The sequence below is a fragment of the Phoca vitulina genome, unplaced genomic scaffold (assembly GCF_004348235.1).
Source record: "Phoca vitulina isolate PV1807 unplaced genomic scaffold, GSC_HSeal_1.0 scaffold5, whole genome shotgun sequence".
NCBI classification, from domain to species: Eukaryota; Metazoa; Chordata; class Mammalia; order Carnivora; family Phocidae; genus Phoca; species Phoca vitulina.
In genome coordinates, this window is record NW_022589708.1 from 27,414,706 (window position 1) to 27,425,483 (window position 10,778).

The following is a 10,778-nucleotide window of genomic DNA, read 5'->3' on the forward strand; positions in this document are numbered from 1 at the left end:
ATCCCCCCACCTGTAGCTTCAGTCACTTGACAAGTATTTTCTGCATGCATACTGTACTTAAAACTCATACTGATTGAAGAAACACACATTTGCGAACACACACACACACATACACCTGATGGACTCAGTCTCTGTCCTCACACAACTTTTAAGTTCCAGAAAACCTGATTCTAAAAAACATTTAAAAAATAAATTTTTAAAAAAAATTTTAAAAATTAGACCATCTTTATCATGAAGACTTTCAGAATTAGTTATAAACAGACAGCAGAGGCTAAGCAAGTCTCTAAATGCTGGCCTCTGGATACTGAGAGAATAGCAGAGATGAAGAAAGACAGTTCCTGTGTGGTGAGCAAATACTGCTTCACAAGGAATCATCCTGAGTCATCATCCTCACGACCGACCGCAGAATCTCCTTTGAAAGGAAGTTACTAACATCAGGAGCAAAAACTTAAATTATTACTTTAGAGTCATAAAGAAACTTATGGGGCAGAGATCCACCTGTGTTTCTTTGTTTTCATAATGTGGCTCAGGATACAAAGTTGCAGAATTATTGCTAAGAAATTTTTAAGAATATGGTATTCATACTTTATTGTATTGCAGAAAACAGGAATAATTTCCCCCCCTCACATAAAACAATCACTATCCCCTTTTTACGTATAAGTTTGAACAACACAAAGTATAGTATCATCACTGATTCTGAATCTGTATCACAAAAAAAAAAGTTAAAAAAAATGTTGCTATAAATGCAATTTTCTGCTCACCAGAAATTATCTGCCATGTGGCTCTTTATAGATTTGTGTTCCTCTCTTAAACCATTTGATTCACTTCCATTCACCTCTGAAAATGGGTTCTGCAAATTTTTGTTTTATTTTCACGGAATACATACCTAACCTTGATTATCATGCTATATACCTTGAGTCCAGAAAAAAATTTTAATGTAGCCAAAGCTTAGTATGTTGCAACCTAGCACACCACATATTGGAATAGATTGTACTATACATAGCAAGTAGTCAAGGGTGGTGTTACTGAAACAGAGCAAAAATTTTCCCCTTGTTATTTTGGGATATTTCAAAAACGTGCCTCTGAGCTCTAGCATGGGGCTTGATTAATGCATGATTTCCTCTTTAAAATTAGAAACAGGAATCGAGAATGAAGCTTAATAATTTTCATTTGCTCTTCTTTTCCAAGCATTCTAATTAAGGCCTGGTTCCCAGACCTGATTAAGCAGCTCCTACATCTGACTGCAGTTTTTAGTTATCCCTGCGAGGCAGGAACTCGAGCTTATTTGGATTGAATGGGAACAATCTGGGAAGGAACAATGAGGTGGGATATGCTGTGGAAGGGTGGGGGGGGGTGGGAGTTGTTTGGTTTTGGTTTTGCTCTTGTAATTAGAGTTTGCCATGTCCGTTGCAGAGTGCAACAACACAATTCAACAGCGAATGTCAGAAACATCATTCTAAGTAAAGCACCATTACTATAGGACTCTCAGAGCATTCTGTCAAGAATACTCTAGTTTCCTTTGAATTCCTTGAGTGCAATGGTACAAGAGCAATATGTACTTTGTTTTATACTTTGTCTTAAGAAAATGTAAAAGATACATGTGCTATCACTATCCATTGCTCTTAATCTCTTGGATTCACTGTAATCATAAAATGAATTTGACGCATATTTTTTATGGCTTTCATGGAGCAAAAAGATGAATAAAGAAACAGTAATTGTCAGGGCGCCTGGCTGGCTCAGTCGGTGACCGTGCAACTCTTCTTCACCTCAGGGCGATAAGCTTGAGCCCCATGTTGTAGAGATTACTTAAAAAATAAAATCTTAAAACAAACAAACAAAGAAACCAGTAATTGTCAAACATGAATTTCCTCAAAACTATTTTTCTATTTGAAGATAATGGCCCTGAATTATTTCAGAACATTAATTTTTGAAATACTGAAAAGTTGCACTATAATATAGTCAGTGGCCATTAAATGTTTCTGGCTAATATTTAGAAAATAGATAACTAAGTTGTCCCTCGTATCAAAGGAGTAAAAGCCGAAACTTGTCTTATGCAAATCATATAATCATGTATGAGTAAAGTCAATTTCTCGGAAGCTATATGGATGTCCTCCCCACCCTCATTTTTTTAATGAATTTTTAGTTACCATGGCAGAGCCAGGCCATGAGTGGGGTCTAAACCTGAGACACAGAGAGCTAGACTTCGCTGCTACATTCTTTCTCTATATCTCATCTCTACACTTCTATCCTCTGCATTCTACCTTGCTACCTCCTAACTCAAAGAATACCTACTTCTTTCATCTTCCCAGGGTAATGTTAACTCATCCCAACCAGTCACTGAAATTACCAAGTCAGAGTGTTTTACAGAGTCCCTTCCTTGCCATCCCCATGTCCAAGAGCCCATATCAGACCAATATCCCTTTGCTTCAGGGTTGGGTTGTATTGCCCTAATTGTTCTCAGTGCTTCCCCTCTCTCTCTCTCTCTCTCTCTCGCTCTCTCTCTCCCCATGTCCACCTGCAAATTGGAGTCACATTGCTCTTCCTTAAACACCATTTCATTTACCTTATTCTCCAGTTAAAAAATCTCAGCCACATCCAGGCTGATCATCAGCGATCTTTAAATCCTACACGCCTGACTGCCTCTGAGCCTCCCTTCCAAAACACCCTTTACCATTAGTACTTGCTTATCCAAATCCTAGAAACATTTTGAATCACTGGTGGCTCTTATCAGTTCCAATACAGTAGGTCTGAAGCGGAGCCTGGGATACGGCAGCGACGTTGTTGCTAGTGGTACAGACTACATTTTGAAAAACAAACATTTAGACAACTGTCCTCTTTGGTCATGGAAACACTGGCTCTGGCAAGGGCTTATTTGAAGGATCAGAAAAGAGAACTACATACAGTAAAATATCTCATATCCGAATGAATCAAGTTAAGGACAGGGCAAACTTTAAGTTCTCTTCAAACGTTACATAGTAGTGCATGATTGATTGATAACTGTGTACATATAAGCCATAAAATTATCCTTATCCTATGGAAGTAAGGAAGGAAAGAAGGAAAGAAAGAAAGCCCAATATTAACAATTGAAACTTCTGAAACAATTGTCCAACATATTTATAAGCTACATAAAACCCAAATACTATGACAAATAACATGACCAAACTTTGTCTGAATACTGTCCCTCTGTCCTGGGCATCAAGCATTTATTTGCTTTTGCTCAGTCACTGCCCTCCCACCTGTAATGATCCATGAGCTGGATTCTCTCCATTTGTTCCACTACCCGGAGTCCAACACCCTTTAGCAAATGGCACCTCTTGCCTCTTTAAATCCCTGCATCACTGGGAAAACTAAAATTATGCTCTTCAAAAACTCCTATAGGGCCAATGTTATAGAGTTATATACTTTTATTTAAAGCACTCTTTTGTTTTAAGAGGTCCATGATTTCTACTTTGTTTCCTAAATGGAGTATTGACAGAGATCAATCATCCAATAGAACAATCTTTGACATAGCACAGGAACAGCTCTCAATTACACTGGCTACAAAAGTGGTGGAAAGTAAAACTCATCAAATCTGCATGTGGTTTCAAATACAAAATTATTAAATATATAGTTTCAGTGTTTTTATTGAGTTCATATTCATGATAAAAGTTTGAATCCTCAGGGCGCCTGGGTGGCTCAGTTGGTTAAGCGACTGCCTTCGGCTCAGGTCATGATCCTGGAGTCCCGGGATCCAGTCCTGCATCGGGCTACCTGCTCAGCAGGGAGTCTGCTTCTCCCTCTCCCACTCCCCCCTCTTGTGCTCTCTCTCTCTCTCAAATAAATAAATAAAATCTTTAAAAAAAAAAAAAAAAAAAAGTTTGAATCCTCTGCTCTTTCACCTGGGCTGCCAACATGCCGTCCAGACTGAGGAAGACCCGGAAATTTGTGGGCTACGGGAGCCATGGCCACAGCCCCATGACAAGCACCGGAAGCTCCCAGGAGGCCTGGGTGATGCTGGTGGCATGCATCACCACAGGATCAACCTGGACAGATATCACCCAGCTTACTTTGGAAAAGCTGATATGAGACATTACCACTTGAATAGGACCCAGAGCTTCCACCCAACTGTCAACCTTGATAAACTGTGGACCTTAGTCAGTGAGCAGACATGGGGAAATGCTGCCAAAAACAAGACTGAAGCTGTTCCTATCATTGACGTGGTGCAATCAGGCTACTACACAGTTTTGGGAAAGGGAAAGCTCCCAAAACAGCCTGTCATCATGAAGGCCAAATTCTTCAGTAGAAGAGCTGAGAAGATTAAGGGTATGGGCGGGGGGAGGCCTGCATCCTAGTAGCTTGAAGCCACGTGGAGAGAGGTTCATTAAATGCTAACAAGTGCTTTTCAAAATAATAATAATAATAATAATAATAATAATAATAATAATAATTATAATAGAATCATCTGAACTCTGGGGCACCAAAGAAAGCTTTTATCTTATGGAAGATGAATTTGGCATTTCAGTAGGTCTTCTGTAACTATAGCTCAGTTTTTATACAGTAGAAAATTATATAAATTTTATAGAGTAAGCATTTTCAAGTAATGGGAACTAATTTTTTCCATGTGTACTATTGCATCTTTTAATAGACCATAAAGTTGTAAGCACCATCTGTTAGTTTTGTAACAGACCTTCTTCAACCCCCAGCTAACTTGAATTCCATGTTACTTAATCCATGAGTGGACATGTCATTCAAGCAAGCTAATCAAAGACCTTACCTGGAATTGACATATGAACTTGAGAAGTTCTATTTTTACCAGGTTTGCTAATCTGAGAGAATGTGAATCTGGGCTTTACAGTAGCCCAGTAGTTCCTGCCACTTAGAAAGAGTGTCTGAACGCAAATGTGTGTGCTCACATGAGGCAGAGAAGAGGAAGAAAGAACGGGAAGGAGAATAACAGTATAGGTTGGGAGGTGAGCAGAGAGGAGAAGAGAGATTTGCCAGCCCTGAGCTTTAGTCCCAACCAGTAAGGTCCTAATCCCTGAAACTCATCTTTTGATCACATGTGAACTACCCCCAGCATCCTTTCCAAACTTAAAATACAATGAACTCCCTTATTTTGGTTAATCTAGTTTAAATCAAAGAGATATTATTAATATATCACATCCACATAGGACACATTCAGTTCATTATTTTGGGTGGGGGCTGTTTGTTTATTAAACTGCTATTTTTTCACCTGCTGCATTCCATTCGGAAGCACAGCACTGTGTGTTTATATGGCCATCCTCTCTAGTTATTTTCTATAGGGTAGTAAGTACCCAGTTTTATGTGTATATTATCTTCTAGTTGAGACAAATAAAACTAGAATATCTTTAAAATACATAACAAAGAAATAATATTTTTTCTGATTCTTTCTTTCGTTTTGGATCTCAAAGCCAAGAGAAGAAAAGTTATCGTCCTTTTCCTCTTCCAGGTACTCTAGGTGCACGGTTTTGCCTGTATGGGACCCATAGCAGTCGACATGTCAATATACTTGTCTGCCAAAAAAACGTGCAAGGGTAGAGTCCTACCCAAAGTTGCATAGAACCCAACAAATTTACCCTTTAAGACAATCTAGAAAATATACTTGTCCATTTTTCTGAGTCTTCCTGATGGAAGCCATAAACTCAGAGTAAACAAGGATTCCCCAAATTGCTATGCTTGAAGTGGCTGCAAAATTTAAGACTATTTCCTTTTTAAACAAGGTGGTCTAACAGAGTCTGGGAGCAAAATCAGACTCCCTGAATAAATACAAGAGAAGCAGTGGAGAGCAATGGGGTCCTAAGCCCAAGAAATTGACTCCACCATTCAGCTACATCTAAGTATGGAAGCCCTTGTTGGAGAAGAAAGCCTACTCTAAGGAGAAAAGTTTGTTGGGTTTTTTTTTTAAAGCGTAGCAGTTGACCCGAACACATGTCTCCAAAATACGAATCAGTTTATCTCTATCTCAGCTTTCCCTGAGAAGCACAGGTTCATGAGTTGAAAGTTCTTTCCTGTGGCACGTCTCTTCCTAGCAACTCCACAAACCTGAGCCAGTCTCAATAGATGGAGTCATGTCTGCACTTCTTAATCTTCATTCTCCCTGAGAGAGAGAGGCTCCTCATTGAATCAGTCAAGGAAAGCAAAGAGTTGAGGCAGTGGAATTTTTCCGGCACAGACTTCATGGTGTTTCTCCTCAACAGCAGTGTCCCTGGTCAGTACAGCCCCATGCCTGCATCTCGCTTGCCCAACAAGCCGCTTCTCTCCTTGCCTCTCTCCTCCACCCTCCCCTGTGCCACACAACCACCTTTTCAGGTTGGCCACAGTCCTGCCTTCAGGATAATCTCCCTTGCTACGGTAAGAGGAGCTTTCTAAAACGCTTTGGGGCTTTTTTCCCCTAAAGGAAAGCAGCAAACGACTGCCCTAATGTTTCACAAAAGAGTCTCTCCTGCGTTCTGCTGCAAATTTATACTTTGGCCTCCATTGAGAGAAAACAGCATATAGTGGGATCCTTTTGTGTGTGGACCCTTTCCCTCTGCACATTAATAGCTGTGTGTCCTTAATATCCCCATGCCTCTGTTTTTCTCATATGTAAATTGGAGAAAGCAGAAATACCTCCAGCATGTAGTTATGCTGACAATTAAATGAATCCATTTATGTCAAGTTTCAACACTGCTTGTCACATAGAAGTGGTCTCTCAGGGCAGCCTCTCTCCATGGCCTCCCTCAATCTCCTGGTCACTGCTCTCTCTACTCTGCACTCAGCACTGACGCCTTCTACACACACCAACCGAAGTTAAAATCCCTAGCTCATCACTTCAATGGAAATTTACTACTTAACGGTTTAATGCCATTTTGAGAATTTGTGTTTGTCACAGAAACAAAATAAAATAAAAATTGACATAGTTAAGAACGTCATCTTTATCACAGAGTTCAGTCCAGAACTTAGAAGCAAACTTAGAGCAGTTATTTTCAAGTTGATATGATTGATATAATGTCAAAACTAGCTTAATTTTTCTGAGTAAAATGAAGGAAAGAGAAATAAAGAAGGAGGGAGGGAGGGTTAAAGAGGGGGAAAGTAAGAAGAAAGGAAGAGGGAGGGTGAGGAGAGGGAGGGGGAGGGGAGGGGAGGAAGGGAGGTAGTAAAACCACTCTCAGGAAAATCATGAAACTACATAAAAATTCACTGTAAAACAATCCCATTTCAAATCCTATTAAACTCCATAGGAAATGACATTTGCTGCAGTAAGAAAAACAGATGGTGGAAGGAGAGAGGAAAATAAAATTCTTTGAAAACCGAGAATGAAAATGCCACTGCTAACACTTTGGGTCCCTCTGACGTGTTCATATATCAAGTTATAGCCTCCAAGACAGTCACTTTCTTCATCATATGCATGCCTTCCAGCCCAAAATAGTCCCACGGGGCTTCTAAAGTAAGACGTGTGTGGTGTTGGGGATGTGTGTTTGTGTGAGGTTGCATGTGAGTTTGTGAGTGGGGCCAGGACAGGGAACAGTGGGGGTCATTCAAGCCCACGAGACAGGCAGCCCTGACCGGGACACTCGGTAGCCTCCCAGTGACTCATCTTCCTCTCAGGCACAAGTACATCAAGGCCTCTGTTTTGCTCTGAGCTCACATTTGTCCTCTTTAAACCAATGAGTCATAAGTTGGAAATATGTATGAAAGAAGCAAGAAGAATATGTCACTGAGTTATTTCTGGTCGTTCAATATACACATCCTAGGACATCGTGCATTTGAAAGGCAAATTTTCTAATATGAGAGGTACAAAGGAAACAGAATTGGTTCTGTAAGAAAAAAGAAAGTTAGGTGCAAGAAGAAATGGAGCCTGGTAAAACGATTAAGTTTAGGTGAAGAGAAACAAAATAGTGCTTCATGTTCTTAAAAGGATAATTTTTTTCGGGGGAAATTGCATAAATTCTTGGTCACTTGAACTAGCAGAGAAATATTCTTGCCAAAGTTGAGGGTGGGAAACAAATGAGACGTGGTCTGTTATAAAGTTGTCGCACCTCTCCATGGCAAAAAATGAGCTTGATATGCGAACAGAATTCTTCTTTTGATGCCTTCCCAGCCAAATCTAAGTACCTGGGAAATCAGAGGATTAAATACTTGAGTTTTATCATGAGAAAATAGAAACCGGGAAGCAGCCGTATATAATACTTCGCCTAGTAATTACCAGCGCAGGACCTTTTCACCTACCCACTTGGTCAGCAGTTACCTGTTGGGCACCTGCTACGTGCCAGGTTGTAAGTATCCCGGGCACTGAGGACATAGCAATGCACAGGCTGATGCTGCCCATTTCCTCATGGACCTTAGGTTTCCCAGGTCAAGGTATTTAGCAGATCATAATAGGAATAATATTTGTGACAGTCAGTGGTATGACTGTCTGGGCTTGGGCGGGGTGGAATATGTGATAGAGACATGAAGATTTGAGATCGAGCTGAAATCCCAGGAGCTGAAGGATGAGAAGGTGTTGGCAAGAACAGAGAGAATATCATTGTCAGTCCCTGTGGCTGGAAGGAATGGGGTTTCTGAGAAACTGAGAGAGGAGTGTTAACGAGAACATGAAAAGGGAGAAATAGAGACACACAGCATGAGGCTGGAGAACAGAGGTCGCATGCAGAAAACCTGCCAGGCCATGCTGAGGGCTGTGGACTCTTTCCAAAGAATAATGACAAGTTACTGGAAGCAGGGGAGTGACACAATCAGATGTGCAGTTTTGAAGATAACTAGCTTTCATGGAAACAATGTGGTAGGGAGATAAGGAGGGAAAAGAGAAAAATGTTTAGAAGCTATTGTATGCCAACTTCTTGATCCGAGATGATGGTTGTGGAGATAGGAAATGGAGAAAGCGTTGTGATAAATTGTGAAGCTTTTATCAATGAGATAGTGACTGTCTTCATGCCATACAGAGCTGGATGAGAGAGAAAAAAGAGAGGAGAGTTGGGGTCTGGGAACCCTCCTCTGTGAATTATAAAGGAGACTTCCGGGGCACCTGGCTGGTTCAGTCAGAAGAGCACATGACTCTTGATCTCAGGGTCATGAGTTCAAGCCCCGTGTAGAAATTACTTAAAATTAAATGAATAAATAAACTTTAAAAAAAAAAAACATTAAAAAAAGACTTCCTCTCTGTATCACGTATATACTTATATACTTCTACTAGGTTTCCCACCCTTTTTTGTTCCCTTTCCCCCACTATTTTATGTGAAGTGGTACAATCTCTGGTTGGGGTCATGGAAAAGCAAAGGGAGGAATGAATACTGCCCAGGGAGTGTGGCCTGAGCTGGATGTAGTAACAGATAAGATTTGGGTTGTTTCCATTTTGGAAAGCAGTAGGTACATCCTCGGTTATATATGGAATAATTTATTATGTTACATGCAAGCAATTTTCTCTTTTAGAAGTGTAAGTTTAGAAGGAAGTACGTGTTGATTTTAAGCAGCCAAAGGGTATATACTAATATAGACATATGTCACTTTTTTGGCTGCCCAGCATCTGACCTTCTTCTGTACATTTAGGACATTTTGTATCTTATGAATCTTGATTGGAAGCATATCCTACCGTAGAAGCAGATGATGCCAGATACACAACCAACCCAGATGTTTTTGCAGCTAGTGATGGGCACATTTCCTATGCTGAGCCAATCAGATGTGCCCACCATGTGTTATAAATCAGGAATGAACAATGAAAAGAAGGAACAGCTGAAAGTATGCCCTGATGCTGGTAGCAGTGGCAGCATCCGTATCTGCTTCTTGCGGATGGCAGAAACAGGGGATCCCCAGGAGCAACATAGGTGGGGTGCACATCGAGTTATAGTTCTTAGCAGTAGATACAATTGTGTTTTCTCCTAATGTGTCTTAGGCTGTGGCTCTCGCTGCATCGAACTCAAACCTCTTTGTTCTGCCTTCCCAGTGATTCCGAGACTCTTAATATCCTTTCAATTAATTCCTTTGCTCCATTTGTATCTGGCCTTCAAACTAAAACCCTTAGGGAATACAATAATACTTCACAACACACTCACTGGACTGTTTAACAACCTGAAGAACATTCTCCAAATGTGGATGGTTGATTTAGTGGCCCATTATATATTTCAGATGATCCGTTTCTTTATGTGATCTATGTCTTCATTCAAGAGTCTCAGTTTTTATTGTCTGCTGTGTTTTGTCACTTCTTTAAATTTATAAAAACAGATCCTTTCCCCCAAATACACATGTGCCATCACCGACATTTCAGAAGATGATGGGTAGAGACTTGACTTCAAACTCCAAGGCAATAAATGTGACTCTTTTAGCTGGCATCCCCTTGACACTCATGCCAACAGCCATGCTTGCACTCACACTGCTGACATAGAAACTGGCCCCTCGCACCACCTGCCAGAACCCCGAAGGCACGTGACTTCAGAAGGGGTGGTAGCCAAAGGCAACACAGGAGCGCAATGAGGGGAAAAGGTTGGTTACCACAAGCCAAAATGGAGATGACCAAAAGTACATAATTCCAGGCTCCAATTCCCACACATTCCTCAAGTGATTCTCTTTTGGTATAATGAAAAATCCACCAGGCAACTGGACATGCTCCTCCACCAGGAGTCTAGCCGAGACTGATAATCCTGCAAGCATCACCACAAAAGGGGTCGATGTCCCAGTGACTCCTCCAACATGACCTTGCGTTGTTGATAATACCCATCCTCCTCTCCCTTCTTAGCAGAGCAACCTCTGAATGGATTTGGCAAAGATCCATGACAAAGTTCAGCTCTCTATTTTAAAAGGCAACC

At 40.7% G+C, this 10,778-nt stretch overlaps 1 pseudogene; it reads left to right on the forward strand.

Moving 5' to 3' along the window:
- The first annotated feature begins 3,891 nt into the window (after positions 1-3,891).
- Positions 3,892-4,339, forward strand: LOC116631555 (annotated as a pseudogene).
- Positions 4,340-10,778: the final 6,439 nt, after the last annotated feature.